Source organism: Poromitra crassiceps (assembly GCF_964638095.1).
Source record: "Poromitra crassiceps genome assembly, chromosome: 4".
In the NCBI taxonomy this organism is placed as follows: Eukaryota; Metazoa; Chordata; class Actinopteri; order Beryciformes; family Melamphaidae; genus Poromitra; species Poromitra crassiceps.
In genome coordinates, this window is record NC_139626.1 from 65,009,395 (window position 1) to 65,034,553 (window position 25,159).

The window sequence follows — 25,159 nt, forward strand, 5'->3', positions numbered from 1 at the left end:
ACTTCCTGTTCTTAACAAATTTCAAAGTAAAATGCCCTGGCGTTTCTTTTAACTGTGGGAATTAGGAAACAGTGAGACAGTAGACGAAGGTTGGTCGAGGTAGTTTACTTCTATCCATATAAATGTTTACATTCACCGCGGTTAGCAACCAGCAATAACAGACCTAACCCGTAACCGGAAGTACGGTAACCTTAACCCCCGCTCTTAAAGGCACAAGTCTCCTTTGGCGAATGTCTCTCCTAGTGTCTCGATGTGGGTCACCACATAACCATAAATAATACCAAAGCTAAAATAATTAATACAGTGTCACGCTAGTCATGTAACAAGAGGCTGCGAATCCCACTGTTATCAACCAATCAATCAATCAAACAAACCTTTATCGGCAGACGCTTGGTCCATAGATGACACATACACAATTCCAAAAAAAAAAAAAAAAAAAAAAAAAAAAAAAAAAAAAAAAAAAAAGCACATAAGGGCATAATAAAAGAACAAAGTACATTATAAAAGAGAGTCATACCAGAATTTCCACATATGTGACTGGTATCTCACAGTGCTTAGCCCAAGGTCAGTGAGCAACTTAATAATAACATTCTGAGACACGTTCAATCTACAGATGAACCTGTACCTCAGATCTCTCAGGAGCGCCTGGAAAATGGCCACCCTCGCCTTACAGAACAGGTCGCTAGCACTGCTCCACCTGGGTTTAACGTTAGCCCAGTGAGTGCGCGAGCCAGGCTGCCCGGTCTATCGCCTGGTATATCGTTACTAAGAGAGGAGCTTGTGAAGAACGAACATCCCCACAGTCAAAGCATTTCCCCCAGATATGCATATAAAAACGTTTGTTGCTTTAATAGCCTACAAAAATAAAACGTCCGTTCGTACGTGATGCTAATCCGCTAGCGATGAGCTAACGGTGCGCGTGTACTACTAGGCCTCATCCCATGAGCCACCCCAACCTCCAGGCCTGCACTACCCAGGCTAAGAGCCCATCTCCCGGCCCCACACACCCAGCAGAGCCACCCGACCTCCAGGCAGCATTACATAACAATGAAGCCGCGTGTCTTGTCTATCACGATAGATCTATAATGTGAAGAGCCTGTCCAGCCAATGACGGCTTGAGACTGGCTGCCACAGCCGCCAATCACCCATTTTTATCCCTTTTTATACGTCAAATAACTACTTAAAAAACAAACTGATCAGAAAAATGACCACCTGCACAGGCATTAGCATGATAATGACTATCTAAAAATTATACAAACCACCTTTAAAAAAAAAAAAAAAAAAAAAAAAAATCATCCGACGTATACTGTGATTATTTCGGTTTTGATTTTCCCATCCACTAACATGAGGAGGCGGGCCTCGTGACCCAACACTGGATTCAACCGCCAGAGCGGCGATCTAACATGCAGCGGCTTCACTGAACCAGTGTGATGCCCAGTCCATCTTATGATGGGTCCATGGTTGCAACTAGCAGTCTATGGTGCACTTGCAAGGCGGTGAAACCACTGTTTTTCTTTACTTGTTTATTAACCAGGTCTTTATATCCCATGCATTAAGCGTTACATTTCAGCTCTATAGGGTTGCCGCCAGAATGAACCGTTTGCCCCATGGATCTTTCGGTCTGTCCAGAGTGCCCGAGATGCTATGGCACTTCAGCATCAGTGCGTCTCCAGGCCGGGTCCCGTCAATCACCGTGAATCTGCCCAGACTTCCCCATGGGGGGAAAAGATGGTCGCCATCTGAGGACATCATCACCGGCCGGCACCGTATCTTTTCATTCAAATAGCTAGCTACTAATAATGCTTGCATTCCCATGAATTATTGGCTCGTAATTCTGAAATAATTGTCCCTGAAAGGGCTGAGAGCGCTGAAGCTATTATCATAAGAATCTTGCATCGGGTGAATTCTGTCTGCCTCTCCAGCTAGCGATCCTGTCCACGTGTCATATCGTTTATTTTCAGCTCATCAATCTCATCACGTGATGACTGCTGACCCATACAGCATTGCAGCTAAGCCCAAAATCAGGGGAAAGACCGCTCAGGCCCCAGACCGGCCCCCGGCTCCCCTGTTCCTCATCGCACCTCGTCACCACATGACAAGATCCTGGTTCGTCCTGCACCTCGAGCGGACGCTCCAGAAGTGCAACCTCCCGACAAAGAACTTCTCCAGCCACTCCTTCAGGATCGGAGCGGCCACCTCAGCCGCCGTGCAAGGAGCGTCCTCCGCCTCCCTCCAGCAAACGGGCCGCCGGTCTTCATCAGCATTCTCCAGCTACATCCGCCCGGAGCGGGTGGCCATACCGGCGGCCCAAAGGACCCTCCTCCCTTCATCGGCAAGCATGGCAACGAACAGTGTCCCGGACGTCCGTGCCAAATAATGTCTCGTTGGTGGTGGCTCCCCGAAAAGCAGGGTGCCCAGCAAGGCGCAGTAAATCTCCCGGTTATTTTTGGGGGGGGGTAACCCCCTCCTCTGTCCCGGCCTGGCTCGAGGCCGCGTCCGTCCGTCTCGTCTCTCTCTCCCCCCGGGGAGAGGCTGCGTGGCGGCGGGCGCGCGTTGAACACCTCTGACTCTGGGTGGCCGATCCGACCGGACGCTGCGGTCCCTCCCGGGGCACTCGTCCCCGTGGCCTGTCCCGACGTCTCCTGGAGTGGGAGCGGCGGGCTTGACACGGGGCGCCTCGGGCAGGGGGCTGTCTGGTAACCGGACGCCATCCGACCTCGGAACCTGAAAATTAGTGCGGCACGGGGAGCGCTCCACTCCTCGTGTCGTGCGCCTCCGGGTGCCCGTTACTCGCTCTCCCCTTCCGGGGGAGGCGGGGGGCTTAATGCGCTTCCTCCCCGCTCCGTCGCACGAGTGCGGCTTGCGGGTGGAGTCGCCCGGGGGTCCCGTCGTCCTACGCGCTCCACTCCTCGTGTCGTGCGCCTCCGGGTGCCCGTTACTCGCTCTCCCCTTCCGGGGGAGGCGGGGGGCTTAATGCGCTTCCTCCCCGCTCCGTCGCACGAGTGCGGCTTGCGGGTGGAGTCGCCCGGGGGTCCCGTCGTCCTACGTCAACCCCGAGAGAGAGCCAGAGAAAGTCAGGGTCAGTCAGAAGGCCAAGTCAGGGGGCCAAGAAGGCCAAGTTAAAATGGTGAGGCGCCAAGGCGGCCAAGTAGGCCAAGCTGGGAAGCGCCAAGTCAGGTAAGGCGCCATGGCGGCCAGGAAGGCCAAGCCGGGAAGCGCCTTAAGTCAGGTAAGGCGCCATGGCGGCCAGGAAGGCCAAGCCGGGAAGCGCCTTAAGTCAGGTAAGGCGCCATGGCGGCCAGGAAGGCCAAGCCGGGAAGCGCCTTAAGTCAGGTAAGCCCGACCGAGTTGGGAGCGCCAGCCGCAAATAGCTGTAAGTCGCTAAAAAGGTCGAAGGCCGGAAAAGTACAATCGCGAGGCGCCAAGGCGGCCAGGTAGGCCAAGCTGGGAAGCGCTATCGCGAGGTGCCCGACCGAGTTGGGAGCGCCAGCCGCAAATAGCTGTAAGTCGCTAAAAAGGTCGAAGGCCGGAAAAGTACAATTTTTGGGGGGGATAGAGAAAGAGAGAGCCGGAGAAAGTCAGGGTAGTTGCGCCAAGGCAGCCAAGTAGGCCAAGCCGGGAAGCGCCAAGCTAAACAAAAAGAGAGAGCCGGAGAAAGTCAGGGTAGTCGCGCCAAGGCAGCCAAGTAGGCCAAGCCGGGAAGCGCCAAGCTAAACATCAATGTACCAAGATCGAAGGCCCGACCGAGTTGGGAGCGCCAGCCGCAAATAACGTAAGTCGCTAAAAAAAGGTCGAAGGCCGGAAAAGTACAATCGCGAAGCGCCAAGGCGGCCAGGTAGGCCAAGCTGGGAAGCGCTATCGCGAGGTGCCCGACCGAGTTAGGAGCGCCAGCCGCAAATAGCCGTAAGTCGCAAAAAAGGTCGAAGGCAGGATAAGCACGTACCAAGTAAACATTAACGTATCAAGATCGAAGGCCCGACCGAGTTGGGAGCGCCAGCCGCAAATAGCTGTAAGTCGCTAAAAGGTCGAAGGCCAGAAAAGTACAATCAACTACTGGCGCCTGCAGATCTCAATTAACTTCCGGTAATCAGATCTTCCTTTTGGGGGATCTCCTAGCCCATGCAGGCGCCCTCCTCTGCCTCAAGAGCAGCGCCACTGGCCAATGGAGTCAAGCGCCAAAGCATTTGCCATGCATGCCGATTGCTAAATAAAGTTTGTCTAATCCTACCAACTGGCCTCTCCTGATTGAAGTGAGGTCTCCAGACCATAGTTCAAGCAGAAGGCCACTCACGCGTAATCCGATCTCAACGTGGTCAAAAATCCTAGTATGACGTCTGCTATGACGTCAAACATGACGTCAGTTAATCCTCATATATATAGCAAGGATTCTACGTCACCTCTCTCTCTCTGGCCGATCATAGCAGCAGCAGCCCACGGCAGTCCATCTCCCTTGAAGCCGGCCTCCGAAGCGTTGTTTTGCCCCACCCACCTCCCCAGTCCACCACCAACGAGTCTTGACTCCCGATCCCCCACGGGGGGGGGATCTCCTAGCCCATGCAGGCGCCCTCCTCTGCCTCAAGAGCAGCGCCACTGGCCAATGGAGTCGCCCATGCAGGCGCCCTCCTCTGCCTCAAAAGCAGCGCCACTGGCCAATGGGGGGATCTCCTAGCCCATGCAGGCGCCCTCCTCTGCCTCAAGAGCAGCGCCACTGGCCAATGGAGTCAAGCGCCAAAGCATTTGCCATGCATGCCGATTGCTAAATAAAGTTTGTCTAATCCTACCAACTGGCCTCTCCTGATTGAAATATAATTATGAAACTAGAAGACCGTTTATAAAGCTATAGTGAAGATACTGATATAATTATGAAACTAGAAGACCGTTTATAAAGCTATAGTGAAGATACTGATATAATTATGAAACTAGAAGACCGTTTATAAAGCTATAGTGAAGATACTGATATCATTATGAAACTAGAAGACTGTTTATAAAGCTATAGTGAAGATACTGATATCATTATGAAACTAGAAGACCGTTTATAAAGCTATAGTGAAGATACTGAAATCATTATGAAACTAGAAGACTGTTTATAAAGCTATAGTGAAGATACTGATATCATTATGAAACTAGAAGACTGTTTATAAAGCTATAGTGAAGATACTGATATCATTATGAAACTAGAAGACTGTTTATAAAGCTATAGTGAAGATACTGATATAATTATGAAACTAGAAGACCGTTTATAAAGCTATAGTGAAGATACTGATATAATTATGAAACTAGAAGACCGTTTATAAAGCTATAGTGAAGATACTGATATAATTATGAAACTAGAAGACCGTTTATAAAGCTATAGTGAAGATACTGATATCATTATGAAACTAGAAGACTGTTTATAAAGCTATAGTGAAGATACTGATATCATTATGAAACTAGAAGACGTTTATAAAGATATAGTGAAGATACTGATATCATTATGAAACTAGAAGACTGTTTATAAAGCTATAGTGAAGATACTGATATCATTATGAAACTAGAAGACTGTTTATAAAGCTATAGTGAAGATACTGATATCATTATGAAACTAGAAGACTGTTTATAAAGCTATAGTGAAGATACTGATATCATTATGAAACTAGAAGACCATTTATAAAGCTATAGTGAAGATACTGATATCATTATGAAACTAGAAGACCGTTTATAAAGCTATAGTGAAGATACTGATATCATTATGAAACTAGAAGACTATAAAGCTATAGTGAAGATACTGATATCATTATGAAACTAGAAGACTGTTTATAAAGCTATAGTGAAGATACTGATATCATTATGAAACTAGAAGACCGTTTATAAAGCTATAGTGAAGATACTGATATCATTATGAAACTAGAAGACTGTTTATAAAGCTATAGTGAAGATACTGATATAATTATGAAACTAGAAGACCGTTTATAAAGCTATAGTGAAGATACTGATATCATTATGAAACTAGAAGACCGTTTATAAAGCTATAGTGAAGATACTGATATCATTATGAAACTAGAAGACTGTTTATAAAGCTATAGTGAAGATACTGATATCATTATGAAACTATAAGACTGTTTATAAAGCTATAGTGAAGATACTGATATCATTATGAAACTAGAAGACCATTTATAAAGCTATAGTGACGATACTGATATCATTATGAAACTAGAAGACCGTTTATAAAGCTATAGTGAAGATACTGATATCATTATGAAACTAGAAGACCGTTTATAAAGCTATAGTGAAGATACTGATATCATTATGAAACTAGAAGACCATTTATAAAGCTATAGTGAAGATACTGATATCATCATGAAACTAGAAGACTGTTTATAAAGCTATAGTGAAGATACTGATATCATTATGAAACTAGAAGACGTTTATAAAGCTATAGTGAAGATACTGATATCATTATGAAACTAGAAGACCGTTTATAAAGCTATAGTGAAGATACTGATATCATTATGAAACTAGAAGACCATTTATAAAGCTATAGTGAAGATACTGATATCATCATGAAACTAGAAGACTGTTTATAAAGCTATAGTGAAGATACTGATATCATTATGAAACTAGAAGATGTTTATAAAGCTATAGTGAAGATACTGATATCATCATGAAACTAGAAGACTGTTTATAAAGCTATAGTGAAGATACTGATATCATTATGAAACTAGAAGACCGTTTATAAAGCTATAGTGACGATACTGATATCATTATGAAACTATAAGACCGTTTATAAAGCTATAGTGAAGATACTGATATCATTATGAAACTAGAAGACCATTTATAAAGCTATAGTGACGATACTGATATCATTATGAAACTATAAGACCGTTTATAAAGCTATAGTGAAGATACTGATATCATTATGAAACTAGAAGACCGTTTATAAAGCTATAGTGAAGATACTGATATCATTATGAAACTAGAAGACTGTTTATAAAGCTATAGTGAAGATACTGATATCATTATGAAACTAGAAGACTGTTTATAAAGCTATAGTAAAGATACTGATATCATTATGAAACTAGAAGACCATTTATAAAGCTATAGTGAAGATACTGATATCATGAAACTAGAAGACTGTTTATAAAGCTATAGTGAAGATACTGATATCATTATGAAACTAGAAGACCATTTATAAAGCTATAGTGAAGATACTGATATCATGAAACTAGAAGACTGTTTATAAAGCTATAGTGAAGATACTGATATCATTATGAAACTAGAAGACCATTTATAAAGCTATAGTGAAGATACTGATATCATGAAACTAGAAGACTGTTTATAAAGCTATAGTGAAGATACTGATATCATTATGAAACTAGAAGACCGTTTATAAAGCTATAGTGAAGATACTGATATCATGAAACTAGAAGACTGTTTATAAAGCTATAGTGAAGATACTGATATCATTATGAAACTAGAAGACCATTTATAAAGCTATAGTGAAGATACTGATATCATTATGAAACTAGAAGACCGTTTATAAAGCTATAGTGAAGATACTGATATCATTATGAAACTAGAAGACTGTTTATAAAGCTATAGTGAAGATACTGATATAATTATGAAACTAGAAGACCGTTTATAAAGCTATAGTGAAGATACTGATATCATTATGAAACTAGAAGACCGTTTATAAAGCTATAGTGAAGATACTGATATCATTATGAAACTAGAAGACCATTTATAAAGCTATAGTGAAGATACTGATATCATTATGAAACTAGAAGACTGTTTATAAAGCTATAGTGAAGATACTGATATCATTATGAAACTAGAAGACCGTTTATAAAGCTATAGTGAAGATACTGATATCATTATGAAACTAGAAGACCGTTTATAAAGCTATAGTGAAGATACTGATATCATTATGAAACTAGAAGACCGTTTATAAAGCTATAGTGAAGATACTGATATCATTATGAAACTAGAAGACCGTTTATAAAGCTATAGTGAAGATACTGATATCATTATGAAACTAGAAGACCGTTTATAAAGCTATAGTGAAGATACTGATATCATTATGAAACTATAAGACTGTTTATAAAGCTATAGTGAAGATACTGATATCATTATGAAACTAGAAGACTGTTTATAAAGCTATAGTGAAGATACTGATATCATTATGAAACTAGAAGACTGTTTATAAAGCTATAGTGACGATACTGATATCATTATGAAACTAGAAGACCGTTTATAAAGCTATAGTGAAGATACTGATATCATTATGAAACTAGAAGACCGTTTATAAAACTATAGTGAAGATACTGATATCATTATGAAACTAGAAGACCGTTTATAAAGCTATAGTGAAGATACTGATATCATTATGAAACTAGAAGACTGTTTATAAAGCTATAGTGAAGATACTGATATCATTATGAAACTAGAAGACTGTTTATAAAGCTATAGTGAAGATACTGATATCATTATGAAACTAGAAGACTGTTTATAAAGCTGTAGTGAAGATACTGATATCATTATGAAACTAGAAGACCATTTATAAAACTATAGTGAAGATACTGATATCATTATGAAACTAGAAGACTGTTTATAAAGCTATAGTGAAGATACTGATATCATTATGAAACTAGAAGACTGTTTATAAAGCTGTAGTGAAGATACTGATATCATTATGAAACTAGAAGACCATTTATAAAACTATAGTGAAGATACTGATATCATCATGAAACTAGAAGACCGTTTATAAAGCTATAGTGAAGATACTGATATCATTATGAAACTAGAAGACTGTTTATAAAGCTATAGTGAAGATACTGATATCATTATGAAACTAGAAGACCATTTATAAAACTATAGTGACGATACTGATATCATTATGAAACTAGAAGACCGTTTATAAAGCTATAGTGAAGATACTGATATCATTATGAAACTAGAAGACTGTTTATAAAGCTATAGTGAAGATACTGATATCATTATGAAACTAGAAGACCATTTATAAAGCTATAGTGACGATACTGATATCATTATGAAACTAGAAGACCGTTTATAAAGCTATAGTGAAGATACTGATATCATTATGAAACTAGAAGACCATTTATAAAGCTATAGTGATGATACTGATATCATTATGAAACTAGAAGACCATTTATAAAGCTATAGTGAAGATACTGATATCATTATGAAACTAGAAGACTGTTTATAAAGCTATAGTGAAGATACTGATATCATTATGAAACTAGAAGACTGTTTATAAAGCTATAGTGAAGATACTGATATCATTATGAAACTAGAAGACCATTTATAAAGCTATAGTGACGATACTGATATCATTATGAAACTATAAGACTGTTTATAAAGCTATAGTGAAGATACTGATATCATTATGAAACTAGAAGACCGTTTATAAAGCTATAGTGAAGATACTGATATCATTATGAAACTAGAAGACTGTTTATAAAGCTATAGTGAAGATACTGATATCATTATGAAACTAGAATACCATTTATAAAGCTATAGTGAAGATACTGATATCATTATGAAACTAGAAGACTGTTTATAAAGCTATAGTGAAGATACTGATATCATTATGAAACTAGAAGACAGTTTATAAAGCTATAGTGAAGATACTGATATCATTATGAAACTAGAAGACCATTTATAAAGCTATAGTGAAGATACTGATATCATTATGAAACTAGAAGACCATTTACTGTGGTGCGCCCGGCGTGGCTATAAATACTGCCACGTCATGGCCTCGGCACTGATGACATTAACGACGTCACTCTGGGATTACTGCACTTGTCGTCACGCTAGGATTACATGTGATGCCGAGGTCGCTATGTCTCTAGATTACATGTGGCGTGAGGCAGCGTGTCTGGTCTTCATCTTGAAACTAGGTCGAGACCATCATTTCAATCATGAGAGACCAGAGGGTAAGGTTAATCAGCAAGCTTTATTAAAGTATGGCATGGCGATAGGATTCATGGCCTGAAGCGGTATGGCATTAATTCTGATGGCGTGGCAGCATGGCAACTGATTCTTTGGCGTAGTGACTCCGTGGCAAGATGCCTCTCTTCTTGAGGCGGGAGGGCATGTGCTCGGAGAACCCCCCAAAAGAGAGAAGCCTGAAAGGCCAACCGGTCTGCTCGCCTCGCGATACAGCGGGCGCTGAGCGGAAGGCGACGCTTGTCGCCGACCGGTTGGCTCGGCAGCACGGCGACTTACGGAACCATCGCCGGGCGAGGCTGCTGCGATGCGCGGGCGCGGGATGATCGACCAGTCCGGCATAATTCGGCGTTGGCATGGTTCGGCATTGAACCCCCCCCCAAACTGACTGACTACAGGCTGCTCGGCACCTAGAACACTTGCAGGCTGCTCGGCACCTAGAACACTTCGAGTCATCTGCTGAGGTCTTGCTGAATTAGTTATGTGACTACAGGCTGCTCGGCACCTGGAACACTTGCAGGCTGCTCGACACCTAGAACACTTCGAGTCGTCTATTGAGGTCTGAATTAGTGATGCTGCCTCAGTGTTGAGATTTGGATTGAGCCCCCTCGGTTTTGAGATTTGGATTGAGCCCCCCCCCTGACTACAGGCTGCTCAGCACCTGGAACACTTGCAGGCTGCTCGACACCTAGAACACTTCGAGTAGTCCACTGGGGTCTGGATTAGTGGGGAGATTACGGGCTGCTCGGCACCCGGAACACTTGCAGGCTGCTCGGCACCTAGAACATTCACAGGCTGCTCGACACGTAGAACACTTTGAGTAGTCTGCTGGGGTCTGATTAGTGGTGTGACTACAGGCTGCTCTATAAAGCTATAGTGAAGATACTGATATCATTATGAAACTAGAAGACTGTTTATAAAGCTATAGTGAAGATACTGATATCATTATGAAACTAGAAGACTGTTTATAAAGCTATAGTGAAGATACTGATATCATTATGAAACTAGAAGACTGTTTATAAAGCTATAGTGAAGATACTGATATCATCATGAAACTAGAAGACCGTTTATAAAGCTATAGTGAAGATACTGATATCATTATGAAACTAGAAGACCGTTTATAAAGCTATAGTGAAGATACTGATATCATTATGAAACTAGAAGACTGTTTATAAAGCTATAGTGAAGATACTGATATCATTATGAAACTAGAAGACTGTTTATAAAGCTATAGTGAAGATACTGATATCATTATGAAACTAGAAGACCGTTTATAAAGCTATAGTGAAGATACTGATATCATTATGAAACTATAAGACTGTTTATAAAGCTATAGTGAAGATACTGATATCATTATGAAACTAGAAGACCATTTATAAAGCTATAGTGAAGATACTGATATCATTATGAAACTAGAAGACTGTTTATAAAGCTATAGTGAAGATACTGATATCATTATGAAACTAGAAGACCATTTATAAAGCTATAGTGAAGATACTGATATCATTATGAAACTAGAAGACCATTTATAAAGCTATAGTGAAGATACTGATATCATTATGAAACTATAAGACTGTTTATAAAGCTATAGTGAAGATACTGATATCATCATGAAACTAGAAGACCGTTTATAAAGCTATAGTGAAGATACTGATATCATTATGAAACTAGAAGACCGTTTATAAAGCTATAGTGAAGATACTGATATCATCATGAAACTAGAAGACCATTTATAAAGCTATAGTGAAGATACTGATATCATCATGAAACTAGAAGACCGTTTATAAAACTATAGTGAAGATACTGATATAATTATGAAACTAGAAGACTGTTTATAAAGCTATAGTGAAGATACTGATATCATTATGAAACTAGAAGACTGTTTATAAAACTATAGTGAAGATACTGATATCATTATGAAACTAGAAGACCGTTTATAAAGCTATAGTGAAGATACTGATATCATTATGAAACTAGAAGACTGTTTATAAAGCTATAGTGAAGATACTGATATCATTATGAAACTAGAAGACCGTTTATAAAGCTATAGTGAAGATACTGATATCATTATGAAACTAGAAGACTGTTTATAAAGCTATAGTGAAGATACTGATATCATTATGAAACTAGAAGACCGTTTATAAAGCTATAGTGAAGATACTGATATCATTATGAAACTATAAGACTGTTTATAAAGCTATAGTGAAGATACTGATATCATTATGAAACTAGAAGACTGTTTATAAAGCTATAGTGAAGATACTGATATCATTATGAAACTAGAAGACTGTTTATAAAGCTATAGTGAAGATACTGATATCATTATGAAACTAGAAGACTGTTTATAAAGCTATAGTGAAGATACTGATATCATTATGAAACTAGAAGACCATTTATAAAGCTATAGTGAAGATACTGATATCATTATGAAACTAGAAGACCGTTTATAAAGCTATAGTGAAGATACTGATATCATTATGAAACTATAAGACTGTTTATAAAGCTATAGTGACGATACTGATATCATTATGAAACTATAAGACTGTTTATAAAGCTATAGTGAAGATACTGATATCATTATGAAACTATAAGACTGTTTATAAAGCTATAGTGAAGATACTGATATCATGAAACTAGAAGACGTTTATAAAGCTATAGTGAAGATACTGATATCATTATGAAACTAGAAGACTGTTTATAAAGCTATAGTGAAGATACTGATATCATGAAACTAGAAGACGTTTATAAAGCTATAGTGAAGATACTGATATCATTATGAAACTAGAAGAACGGACCGAATGCATCCATTGGTACCAACCGTCTTGCTAACTTGTAATGTGTTACCTATTAGGGTTTGTCTGATGATGGTTATGTTCCTGCTGGCTGTACAACAAATGGATCCTCAGGGATAATAAAGATTTGAACGTTTGAACCATGAAGCATCTGATATGAAGACGGACAAGGAAGTCCAAAGAACGAATCCACCGAACCTGATGAAGATGTGAACTTTACACCACAGGAAGTTTGCTTTTCAAGTTGAACAAATTCGCCATGGAACTTCAGATGAGAATAAACACATTGTAGCTTACATGTTTCTGTCTGTGTTGAGCCTGTTCTTTAGCAATAAGTTCATGTAAATCTGCTGTCTTTATTGCCAGTACATTTATATTTTTTTAACATGTTTTTTTTTTTTTACATGTAGAAGGAGGGGAGCACTTCAAGTGTGGTCACCCAGGGGCACCTCACTGTGTTAATCTGAGACTGTATGTTATGTTTTTATAAATAAATAATTATGAGAGAGGTGCCCTTTTTTGGCTGTTGAGCACCTGCCCCCCAAAATGTCTGTGCACATCACTACACTTGCATACCGGATAACTTTACACAGACACTTGAAAAAGTTGAACAAGTTAATATTTAATATTTAATATTTAAACAGAAATTATATAGAAGAAGATATGTGAGTTTCAGTGAGCTTTGCACAGAAACACCCAGTAGAAAGTTTGTTTTACTTTTATGCTTTATGAGCCTGTACTTTTTTACTTTTACTTGAGTAAACAAGTTGAATCAGTAGCCTACTTCTACTTGTAGCCTACCTCTTTTTTTACACAAGTAGCCTAACTGTACTATAACTAAGTAAAGAATGTGTGTACTTTTCTCATCTCTGGTTCTGTGAACATTTGATATGAGGGTGCGGCCTCAGAACTTCAGGGGAAGTTAAGAAGTCTAGTCACTCTAGCCTGTGTGTGCGACAGGCAACCGCTCTAACCTGAAGCCAGAAACCACAGATCAGCTGATGTAGTTCCACTGTTTGTCCATTAGATGGAAACATTACCCACATCATCTACAGGGAACTAACCAGCAGAGCAGCACACAGACATGTACAGATGCATACAGGAGAAATTCAGATCACTTTAAAATTCAGTCACAGAGCGAGAATAAGAGAGTAGATGTCTCTGTCTGACGTCACATCACAGCTGTAATATCTTTTTCTTTTTTTCTTTAACCTTTATTTAACCAGGTAAGTCATTAAGAACAAATTCTTATTTACATTGGCGACCTGGCAGAAGGCACAGCCTTTTGAGGGATAGGGGGTAGGGGATAAAATAAATACAAAGTTACTTAGAACATATTAAAACAAAAGTTAAAACACAGTTAAAAACATAGCAGACAGACAGAGCAAATAAAACAAACGGTTGGAGCAGACAGGCAGCGGATAAGAGTTAGTTTAGGAAGCAGTTGCATGTGTCAGTGAATATGTCCATGATGGAGTCCTTGAAAGCTGACTTGGAGATTAAATTTACCAGTTTTAGTCTTTTTTGTAATCCATTCCAGTCTGTGGGCATGGCAGAATGAAATGACGAATGACCGATTACAGAATGAGTTTTGGGGATTTTCAACAGGATGAGGTTAGCAGAACGGGTGTTGTAGGCAGCAGGTGCAATTTGCAGCAAACTACACAGGTAGTGACAGACCTAGGAGAGTTTTGTAGATTAGCATGAACCCGTGTATTTCACGATGGGTGTGCAAGGATGGCCAGTTTACAGAGGAATATAAAGTGCAGTGGTGAGTTCTGAAAGGGGCATTAGTAGTGAAACGGATGGCAGAGTGATAGATAACATCTAGCTTTTGCAGAGTAGTTTTGCAGGTAGATCGAAAAATGGTGTCACCATAGTCAAGCATGGGAAGAACTGTCATTTTAACCAGGGTGAGTCTAGCAGAGAGAGTAAATGAAGAGCGCATTCGATAGAGAAAGCCACTTTTTGATTTGACCTCAAACCAGTCTCTTACTGAGGTGGAGCATGTGACAGGAAATTCCTCTTCCATTTTAGCAAGATATTTTACTGTCTTGTGATAACAGTTTTACTTTGCACTTCATGTTGTTAGTTATTCTACTTAACATATTGCTTCATGTTGTAATTTGCTTCCTCAGCTCTTAGGCCTTAGTTGAAAACAGGAAGTCAGTGTTACATTAAAATAGAGTTTCCACAATATTGTTGATGAAGCATCATGACTGAACACGTTACCAGGCCGTGCTGCTCGCAGCCCAGCCCCAGAAGTGACCCTACTACTGTACTCTGTATATATACTCATGCAGAACTAGGGTTACATAGCGTAGCCATAGGCAATAGGGGGGATGTAGTTACATTGTAACGGACCTGTAAAGTGGAGTGAGTCTATTCAACTGTAGTTCATATGTAGGTACATTGTAACAGACCTGTAAAGTGGAGTGAGTCTATTCAACTGTAGTTCATATGTAGGTACATTGTAACAGACCTGTAAAGTGGAGTGAGTCTATTCAACTGTAGTTCATATGTAGGTACATGGAACCGGACCTGTAAAGTGGAGTGAGTCTGTTCAACTGTAGTTCATATGTAGTTAAATGTTACCAGACCTGTAAAGTGGAGTGAGTCTATTCAACTGTAGGTCATATGTAGTTACATGGTACCGTATACCCAGGTGGATTCGAACCACTGAACTTCTGATTGCAAAGCAGGCAGCTTTAACCACTCAGCCACGAGGGCTTTCCACATTTCATGGTCGAGTTTGAAAGGATAACTGTATGTCAGTCAGATGTAGTTGTCACTTCATAGCTTTGTTATTATAAACAGAGACTTGGGGAACATATTTATACTTTGTTAGTTGTAGATATGATTTTGTCCAGATTCCCATACAAAAATGAATAATATAATAATAATAAATAAATAAATAATAAATATATTAAAAATATAAATAGTCACATGAGCCATTTACAGCTTGTGTGTGTGTGTGTGTGTGGGGGGGGGGGGGGGGGGGGCTGACACAGCCACACTGCAGAAATTAACTACAGTTGAACAGACTCACTCCATTTTACAGGTCTGTTACAATGTAACTACATATGAACTTAATTTATAACTATTGGTAATTACTGTGTAATTACATTTGGTGTTCATGTGTAATTACAAATAGGTCATATCTAACTAGGGTACCTGTAAAATAAAGGGTTACCCTTTTTTTTACTTAAGAAATGGTCCAAAAGCCTCATGTTAGCATCACCACTAGGCTCCATTAGCATCACTGTCTGCTAGTGAGAGTAAAACAGAACAAGGTTTTTCCCTCAAACCTGCAGGCAGAAACCAACACAGCTAATTACTAACTAACTACTTTACACTTTATATATGAACATGAAAACACATGTTGGAAAACCGTTAGAAGAGTGACATATTGTTTCTGCCTGTTTTGGGCCTAAACATCAGACAAACAGCCACAACTTTAACAGCTGCGTGTAGATTTCCCCCCGTCCTAGTTTAAATAACAGCTAATGGCAGGCAGTAACATGCACTAAAGATCTGCTGATAAGAGTCAGGAAAGTAAGACTGACTGGAAGCTGTCAATAAACTCTTGTTACAATACCTTTAGCCGGAGAAGGTTATCTGCGTCACACTGAACAAGGAAATGAACCAACCCAGAGAGGGGAGGAGGCTTCTTCTCAAGTTCCTCTTTTCTTTTTTCTAGTTGGCAAAAAACATTTGTGCTGCAGGAAGTTGAATGTCCAAATATGGATTGTGGGCTGAAGAACACTTCCTGCTGCTGCTGACCTAACGTTACCTTTTGGTGAAGAAATGACTCTGCGCAGAGAGAGAGAGAGAGAGAGAGAGAGAGAGACACAGAGAGACAGAGACAGACAAAGAGAGAGAGAGAGAGAGAGCGAAACAGAGAGAAACAGAGGGAGAGAGAGAAACAGAGGGAGAGAGAGAAACAGAGAGAGAGAGAAAGAGAGAGAAACAGAGGCAGAGAGAGAGAGAGAGAGAGAGAGAAACAGAGAGAGGAAAGAGAAAGAAAGTGAAATGGAGAGAAAGAAACATTTATAGATTTATATATATTATTTAAGTATTAGAGAAGGAGAGAGAGAAGAAAGAAAAGAGAGCGAGGGAGAGAGAAACAGAGAGAGGGACAGAGAAAGGAGGGGCTAAGCTTTGTTTATATTTTTCAGTACAGTAGGCTAAGCTTTGTTTATATGTTGCTGTGCTCCATAGAGGCTACGGAATGAAAAAGCAGGGAAACAGAAACTAAGAAAAAGCACATGAACTTGCCATGTAATAAAACGTTTATGTGAACAGGGGAGCTGTGATTTTTCAGGATAAAGAACACTTCTCAATCAATTTCAATGAAATGTTTATATTCAAGGGTTTATGATCATACAGTATATACGAGGGATCAGCCGAGCAGCATTTTGGTAAACAAACCGCGTCACTGGGTGGCAACGGCAATGGAACCCTATGGAGCCCAAGTGGCGCGAGGCTTGATTGTCTGACTCTAGCCAGCTAACTCTGTTTACATTTTAAAAACTGCGACAGTTCACACAACGTTAACACTACACGCATATATTATACATCAAACTCTTGAGCTACTTCTGAGGCCTGTACTACAAAGCAAGATTAGTGGTTTAGCGAGGTAACTTCAGGTTTAACCCTGGTTTGGCCATGCTACGAAGCTAGTTAACTTCTTACCGACATATATTTCCATAGCAATATGCTTCACACTTAACCAGAGGCCTGTACTACAAAGCAAGATTTAGGTTGATCCTGATAAGTTTGGGTTTAAACCTGGTTTAGCCGTACTACAAAGCAAGTTAAGTTCTTACCGACATATATTTCCATAGCAACTTATGCTTCACACTTAACCTGGTCCGCAGCAGGTTAAGTTGCAAGGATAAGATTAGACCTTAAATACACCGCCCACGAACCAAACGAATCAGCAGTTTGGAAAAATGGCCAACCCCTTTCTGGACGAGTTTCCCATCGAGGAAGGAGCACGAATTGTAATGTTGAATTAATCAAGGACTAAAGCCTTTCACTTGTTGCAGGCTACATTTTAATTAAGCCCTACTTACCACTTTGGAATATATTTTTATATATTAATTTTTGTGCTCTCAAGTTGCCTAGATACGTTGTTTGACCCCGCTGATCGATTGCAGCTGAATAGTGAGTGGAGAAATATCACTAAACCGGCATAAAAAGGTTACATAAACGTCTCCAAAGCGCACGGAGCCATGTGCGCAACGGAGCTGAGACTGACGTTGGGTTGGAATTTAAATGGTCACAGCCTACATGCTAGAATAGCCTACTACATCTAAGCAATTTAATATGGGATCACCTGCATACAGGCGATCCCATATTAAGATGATTCATATCTAGGCTACTCCTGCATTTTGCAGCTGCAACTGTGTTGCTTTTGGCCTGTATGATGTGATTGAACTTCATATTTCCAGCATCATTATATGAAATATGGAGAGATGCGACTCTGCTGACAATAGCCTATATATGTGACCACAAAATAGGCTAGTTTTTATCAATGAAGACTATGCCCGCATCGTCTCAATTCAGTTCAGCAGTTTTCTCTTTTATATTAGGATATCATTATTTTATTATTCGATCAGTGCAACCACACACATAATGAGTGATAGAGATCATTATTCATTGAGCATGCGTTTCTAAATCTATGGTCTAAATAGGCTTACAGATTGTGGAAATTTATAGACTGAGATTACACATTTACATTTACACTCGCAAAAATCTGCTGTAGGAGACAGAAATCGCTGATCAAAGTAAATCAAATGACTGATGTGAATACAAGCGGCAGCTTTAGACGGTCCTTCAGCAAACTATATCCAACGCGGATTTTCATTCTGACATAGGCTACATTAAATATCCGCTAAAAACTCTGATCACACTGCGCTTTCATTGAACGAGGAAATGGGTGTGCCTGCCCGTGGCACTCAGCTGTTCATAATGTGATTGGCTAGCGCACCTCTTTCGCGTGGACGCGCGCCTGTGCACGAGCGAAAAACGTGCGCGTGCACAGGCAGATCCCAGATAAATCCAGCTTCAGTTATCGAGTAGAAAACCAGCGTTGTAGTATCCTTAAACTAGATAGCTTTGATCCTGTTCAGTCAAACCAGATCAAAGGGACTTATCGCGGATCGCGGATCTGTTAAGATAGCTTTGTAGTATAGGGCTCTGCTCTCACTCAGAATGTCAAAATATAAGCGATGTCATGTATAGTTTTTGAGATATTAATGTTTGTTTGGCACAACTCATACATTTCTGGGTGGCAAGTGACATCACGCTATATATAATTATATAATATATAAAATTATTAGGGCTGTCAGCGTTAACGCGTTAATCGCGCGTTAACGCGCGCCGATCATAACGCGTTATTTTGTTTTAATCGCGTTAAGCGCATGCCGCTATTTTGTCCCTTTGCGCACCCGTACTTGTAGTCAAGCAGTTCGGTTTCCTGTCTCCTGCTTGTGCAGGCGAGAATGACAGCAATACGCTTTTAAATGGCTCGTTTTACTTCCCAAATGGCACAGTGGATAAGTCAAGAGCCGTAGTTTGCGCCTTGTGTAAAACAGAATTAAAATATCACCGAAGAATCGAGTTTGAGGCGAGCGATCACCTAAAAGTAGCTAGCGGCCAGCTAGCAGCCAGCTAGTTAGCGCGAGACTCGTCACTCATTCTTCCTTCAGAGTCTCGGATTTCACACACACACACACACACACACACACACACACACACACACACACACACACACACACACACACACACACAGGCTACATATATATATATATATATATATATATATATGATTAGCCTCCTGAAAAGCTGTATAAAGATCGGCGCGGCCTGGGGTCCTTCAGGCTAGAGCGAGGTGCTCGCCGCAGGCGAATGACGTGCAGCGCACAGGCCTCCTAGAGGCATCCTCTTTGTCTATGGTGCGGCATAGTAGGATTGCCTTTTGGAGGTCTGGTGAGACGAAGGAGGAACGCGGCCGGGAGAAACCCACAGAGCCTTAGCCCTCCATGCACCGAATGGTCTTTCAATGCTGCGGTGTAGCACTAGCTCTATTGCAGCGGATTGGGCATGATCAACCCTTCCGTGGGCAACGCTGCAGACAGAGTAGGAAGGCTGATCCGTGAGCGGCTGCTTCTGGGACGCGAGTCGGGGTCTTAATCGGCCTCGGCTGGGTCTACTGGGCGAGGGTGTATGATGTTCGATAGACCCGAAACACCTTACGACCCCAGGTAACATCACTGATGACGCGTCCCAGCGCATGCTGAAGCATTGTATTTTCAACCGTATGTGTATGGCTCCCATGGCCAGTGACACTTAGGAATAGTCTAGGTGACAACCAAGTATAGATTGGTGACAAGCTGGAGAGACAGTTGACGGCCGGAGAGACGGCACCCGGTACGGGATGGGTTAGCACCCCATCCTGGCTCTCTCGTGAGGGAGAAATCCACAAACGCTACGGATTAGCCTCCTGAAAAGCTGTATAAAGATCGGCGTGGCCTGGGGTCCTTCAGGCTAGAGTGAGGTGCTCGCCGCAGGCGAATGACGTGCAGCGCACAGGCCTCCTAGAGGCATCCTCTTTGTCTATGGTGCGGCATAGTAGGATTGCCTTTTGGAGGTCTGGTGAGACGAAGGAGGAGCGCGGCCGGGAGAAACCCACAGAGCCTTAGCCCTCCATGCACCGAAGGGTCTTTCAATACTGCGGTGTAGCACTAGCTCTATTGCAGCGGATTGGGCATGATCAACCCTTCCGTGGGCAACGCTGCAGACAGAGTAGGAAGGCTGATCCGTGAGCGGCTGCTTCTGGGACGCGAGTCGGGGTCTTAATCGGCCTCGGCTGGGTCTACTGGGCGAGGGTGTATGATGTTCGATAGACCCGAAACACCTTACGACCCCAGGTAACATCACTGATGACGCGTCCCAGCGCATGCTGAAGCATTGTATTTTCAACCCTATATATATATATATATATATACACACACTGTGACGGAGTTCCCTCACCTCCCTCACAGTATATTGTCGTGCTTGCGCATTAACTCTGTGTTTGTATCTCATAGGAGGACTCACTAGCTTGCAGTGGCACTGTGGCAGCCATTCATTCCTACACAAGGCAGGAGACAACAATTGGGTCAATTGTTGAAGGCCTAAAGCAATCATGCTTAGCTGCTACAAGTTGCTACTGATTGCTGCTCACATGTCTATTATCCTGGATCCTCCCACTGCTACATTGAAGGGGGGATAGCATGTTAAAAGGGAGTTATATGATAGGTTATGTTAACAATTAATAGTTCTTCATGATTGGATATAGATATTGGATATAGATATAGGAAATTGTAAATAATATACTGGTATGTATGTATGTATGTATGTATGTATGTATGTATGTATGTATGTATATATATATGTGTAAATGTGTTTCTTTGTGTCTTTGTTGGAGCTCCCCTGTCAATATAGTTTGTCCCAATTGTCTCAATCAGTGTTATTACCTGGGAAGAGGGTTAAAGCATGACTTGTGTGTGGGAGATGCGTTGTTGTTGGGTTATGCTGGTGGGGCTGGTAGCACCTGCTGGGGCTGGTAGCACCTGTACAAGCTTTACTGCAAAAAATACCCTCACCAAGCCTTTTAAATGCTTTCATCTGCCTCCTGCCTCCTCACTGAAACTCCAACAAAGGGCCAACTTTACACACACACACACACACACACACACACACACACACACACACACACACACACACACACACACACACACACACACATAGCTACATACATACACATACACATACACATACACATACACATACACATACACATACATGTACATACACACACACACATACACCCCCACACACACACACACACACACACACACACACACACAAACACAAACACACACACACACACACACACACACACACACACACACACACACATAATAAAAGTTGTTATGACATGTATAAATACACTGAATCTGTTATTTATCTGTGTTATTTAATTATTTTCATGTATACCTGCAGTTTTCCTTTTACCTCCAACCCCACCTCTGCTGTCTAGTAATGTAACTCCTGCTTCTCAGTGCCTCTAAATGTCCTGTTTACCACCTCTTCCTCTTTGGGAGAGGTGGGTGTTATTTTGGTAACACTTTAGAATATAGCCCGCAAATAACCATGTAACTGCAGGGTAACAAGATCTGTACTTATAGGGTAATTACGGGGTACCACATCTGTACTTATAGTGTAACTATGGGGTACAAGAAGTGAATTTAGCCTGTAACTACAGGGTAACAAGATCTGTACTTATAGGGTAATTATGGGGTACCACTGTACTTATAGTGGAAGAAGAAGTGAATTTAGCCTGTAACTACAGGGTAACAAGATCTGTACATATAGGGTAATTACGGGGTACCACACCTGTACTTACAGGGTAACTACGGGGTTGCGGGCTGTATTCTGAAGCTGTGTCAATTCGCCCACACTTACATAGTAACTACAGTGTAACTACAGATGCGCGGGCTGTATTCTAAAGCAGGGGACCGATTCTGTACTTACAGGCAAAGTACAGGGTACCACCCCTGTACTTATAGCGTAACTACGGGGTACACAATGTGAATTTAGCCTGTAACTACATGGTAACAAGATCTGTACTTATAGGGTAATTACGGGGTACCACACTGTACTTATAGTGTAACAAGAAGTGAATTTAGCATGTAACTACAAGGTACCAAGATCTGTACTTATAGGGTAATTACGGGGTACCACACCTGTACTTATAGTGTAACTACGGGGTACAAGAAGTAAATTTAGCCAGTAACTACAGGGTACCCACCACTCTGCACCTGAATACCCTACTCTGCCTCTGATTGGCTATCAGGCATGTCCAAAGTCCATGCGCCCCGTCGACCGATTCTAAGTGGCCCGTGGCCCTTTGGCTTGTCTCTCCCTGGCCCTCCACACAGTATGGTTAAAGGACAGCTTTACCGTGGGGAATATGAATAGATATTAAATCTCACGCCCCTAAGGTTTTCGAATCCGTTGAAATTTTTGAAATTGCTTGTTCACTGCCAGAGATATCAACCATCTCTCACATATTTTTTGGGCCAGCCGAGTCATCTGGCCCAAGTCCGCCTTGGGGAAGTCGAGCACCTATGAACTACAATTGTTGTGGGCCATGGTCCCGCCTCTAGAGGTCCTCCATGCCCCTTCAGAGGTCTTGAAGAAAAACAAAAGGCAGCCATATTTTTCCACCGCCTAGCCTCTGCCCTGCAAAGCTAAAAGGGGGTAACTCAATTTTTGGCAAAAATGAGTTTTTGTCATTTTTGGAACATTGAAGATCTGCTTTGTCATGTGGAAAAATATCTTGAGTCAATTGTGTTGTTTTTTGGAGAAAATAGGCGGTCATATTTACAGTAACTTCCAAAAGCCCTAGAAAAGCCAAGCAAGACTAAGGTAACATCAGTTACGGTTGTTTGGTTTGGTTTGACTGCACTCTGAATGCTCTGCCCTGCAACGCAAAAAGGGGGTAACTCACCAGAATGCACAGGTTGAGTTGAGGTATGAGTTACATTACTGGGCAGGCCTAATGTCATGATTGTGACATCGGACCAATTACCACCCCCACCCACACAGACACCCACATTAACTCCCAAGGTTGCCAGCTCATATGGCATTAACCCCCTAACCCTTATACATTAACCCGCGAGGCACCTCATATGACATTAACCCCCGAGGCACCAGCTCATACCACATTTACCCCTGAGGCTCCAGCTCGTACAACATTATCCCCAGAGACGGCAACTTATATGACATTAACCCCCGAGGCGCCAGCTCATACAACATTAACCCCCGAGGTGCCAGCTCATACCACATTAACCCTGATGCGCCAGCTCATACAAATTTAACCCCTGTGGTGCCAGCTCGTACAACATTAACCCCCGAGGCGCCAGCTCATACCACATTAACCCCAGAGGCACTGCTCATATGAAATTAACCCCGGAGGTGCCAGCTCATACAACATTAACCCCCGAGGCGTCGCTCATATGAAATTAACCCCAGAGGTACCAGCTGATACAACATTAACCACCGAGGCGCCAGCTCATATGACATTAACCCCTGAAGTACCAGCTCATACAACATTAACCCCTGAGGTGCCGCTCATATAAAATTAACCCCAGAGGTGCCAGCTCATACGGCATTATCCCCAGAGATGCCAGCTCATACAACATTAACCCTCCAGGTACCAGCTAATACAACATTAACCCCCGAGGCGCCGCACATATGAAATTAACCCCAGAGGTGCCAGCTCATATGACATTAACCCCCGAGGCACCAGCTCATATGACATTAACCACTGAGCTACCAGGTCATACAACATTAACCCCCGAGGTGCCGCTCATATGAAATTAACCCCAGATGTGCCAGCTCATACGACATCAACCCCCGAGGAGCCAGCTCATATGACATTAACCCCCGAGCTAGGTTAGCTTTCCATAGCTCCTTGCAAAGAGACCATATCTTGGGAACGGAAGCACGTACAGACACGGGACTGGCGGCATTGGAAAGCTCGTCAAATTTTACATCTAGTAGTAGTGCGTTGAAGTAACGAAATCAACGCTGAGCAATGTACCCGTTTTTACACATTTTTACATGAAATAGTTACAACATCAGATGCGCGTAACTCCTACGAAAATGCCTTAAAATGCATGAATTTCTTTTTTATGAAGACATCTCCCGACATATATACTACCATTTAAATTTGGTGCAATTTGGAGGCAAATTTTTTTTTTTTTTCTTGTTCTTCTAAATCTTTTTATGTCGAAGCCTTCTTCTTCTTCTTCTTCTTTGACTTTTATGGCGGTTGGCAAGCATATATGTGCATTACCGCCACCTACTGGAGTTTGATATCAGCCAAATGCCTGAGGGGTGGGCGTGGAAACGAAGGCCACGCGAGCCCAGTGCATTGTGGGAAATGTAGGATTTCGGGTCCCCGCACCCGCCCCTCCCCTCCACCCCCCACCCCCCCCCCCCCCACACACACACACACACAGAGTGGATTTCGGTTGATATCTCTGGCTGTGAACAAGCAATTTCAAAAATTTCAACGGATTCGAAAACCTTAGGGGCGTGAGATTTAATATATATTCATATTCCCCAATCCCCAGGGGAAAGCCGTCCTTTAATCAAACAAGTTCACTATTTGCATTTTACCATTCACCTAACAATGACAGCACTATCATACAGTTTGTAGACAAGCACCAAGTAGGAACAACACAGGCAGAAGAACTACAGTAATGTTTTCAGATGAATTATCTAATCTGGCCCCTATTCAAAAAATGTTGTCAAAAAAGTCACCCCTGGCTTACGTTGATATTCTTACCCTAACCAGAACC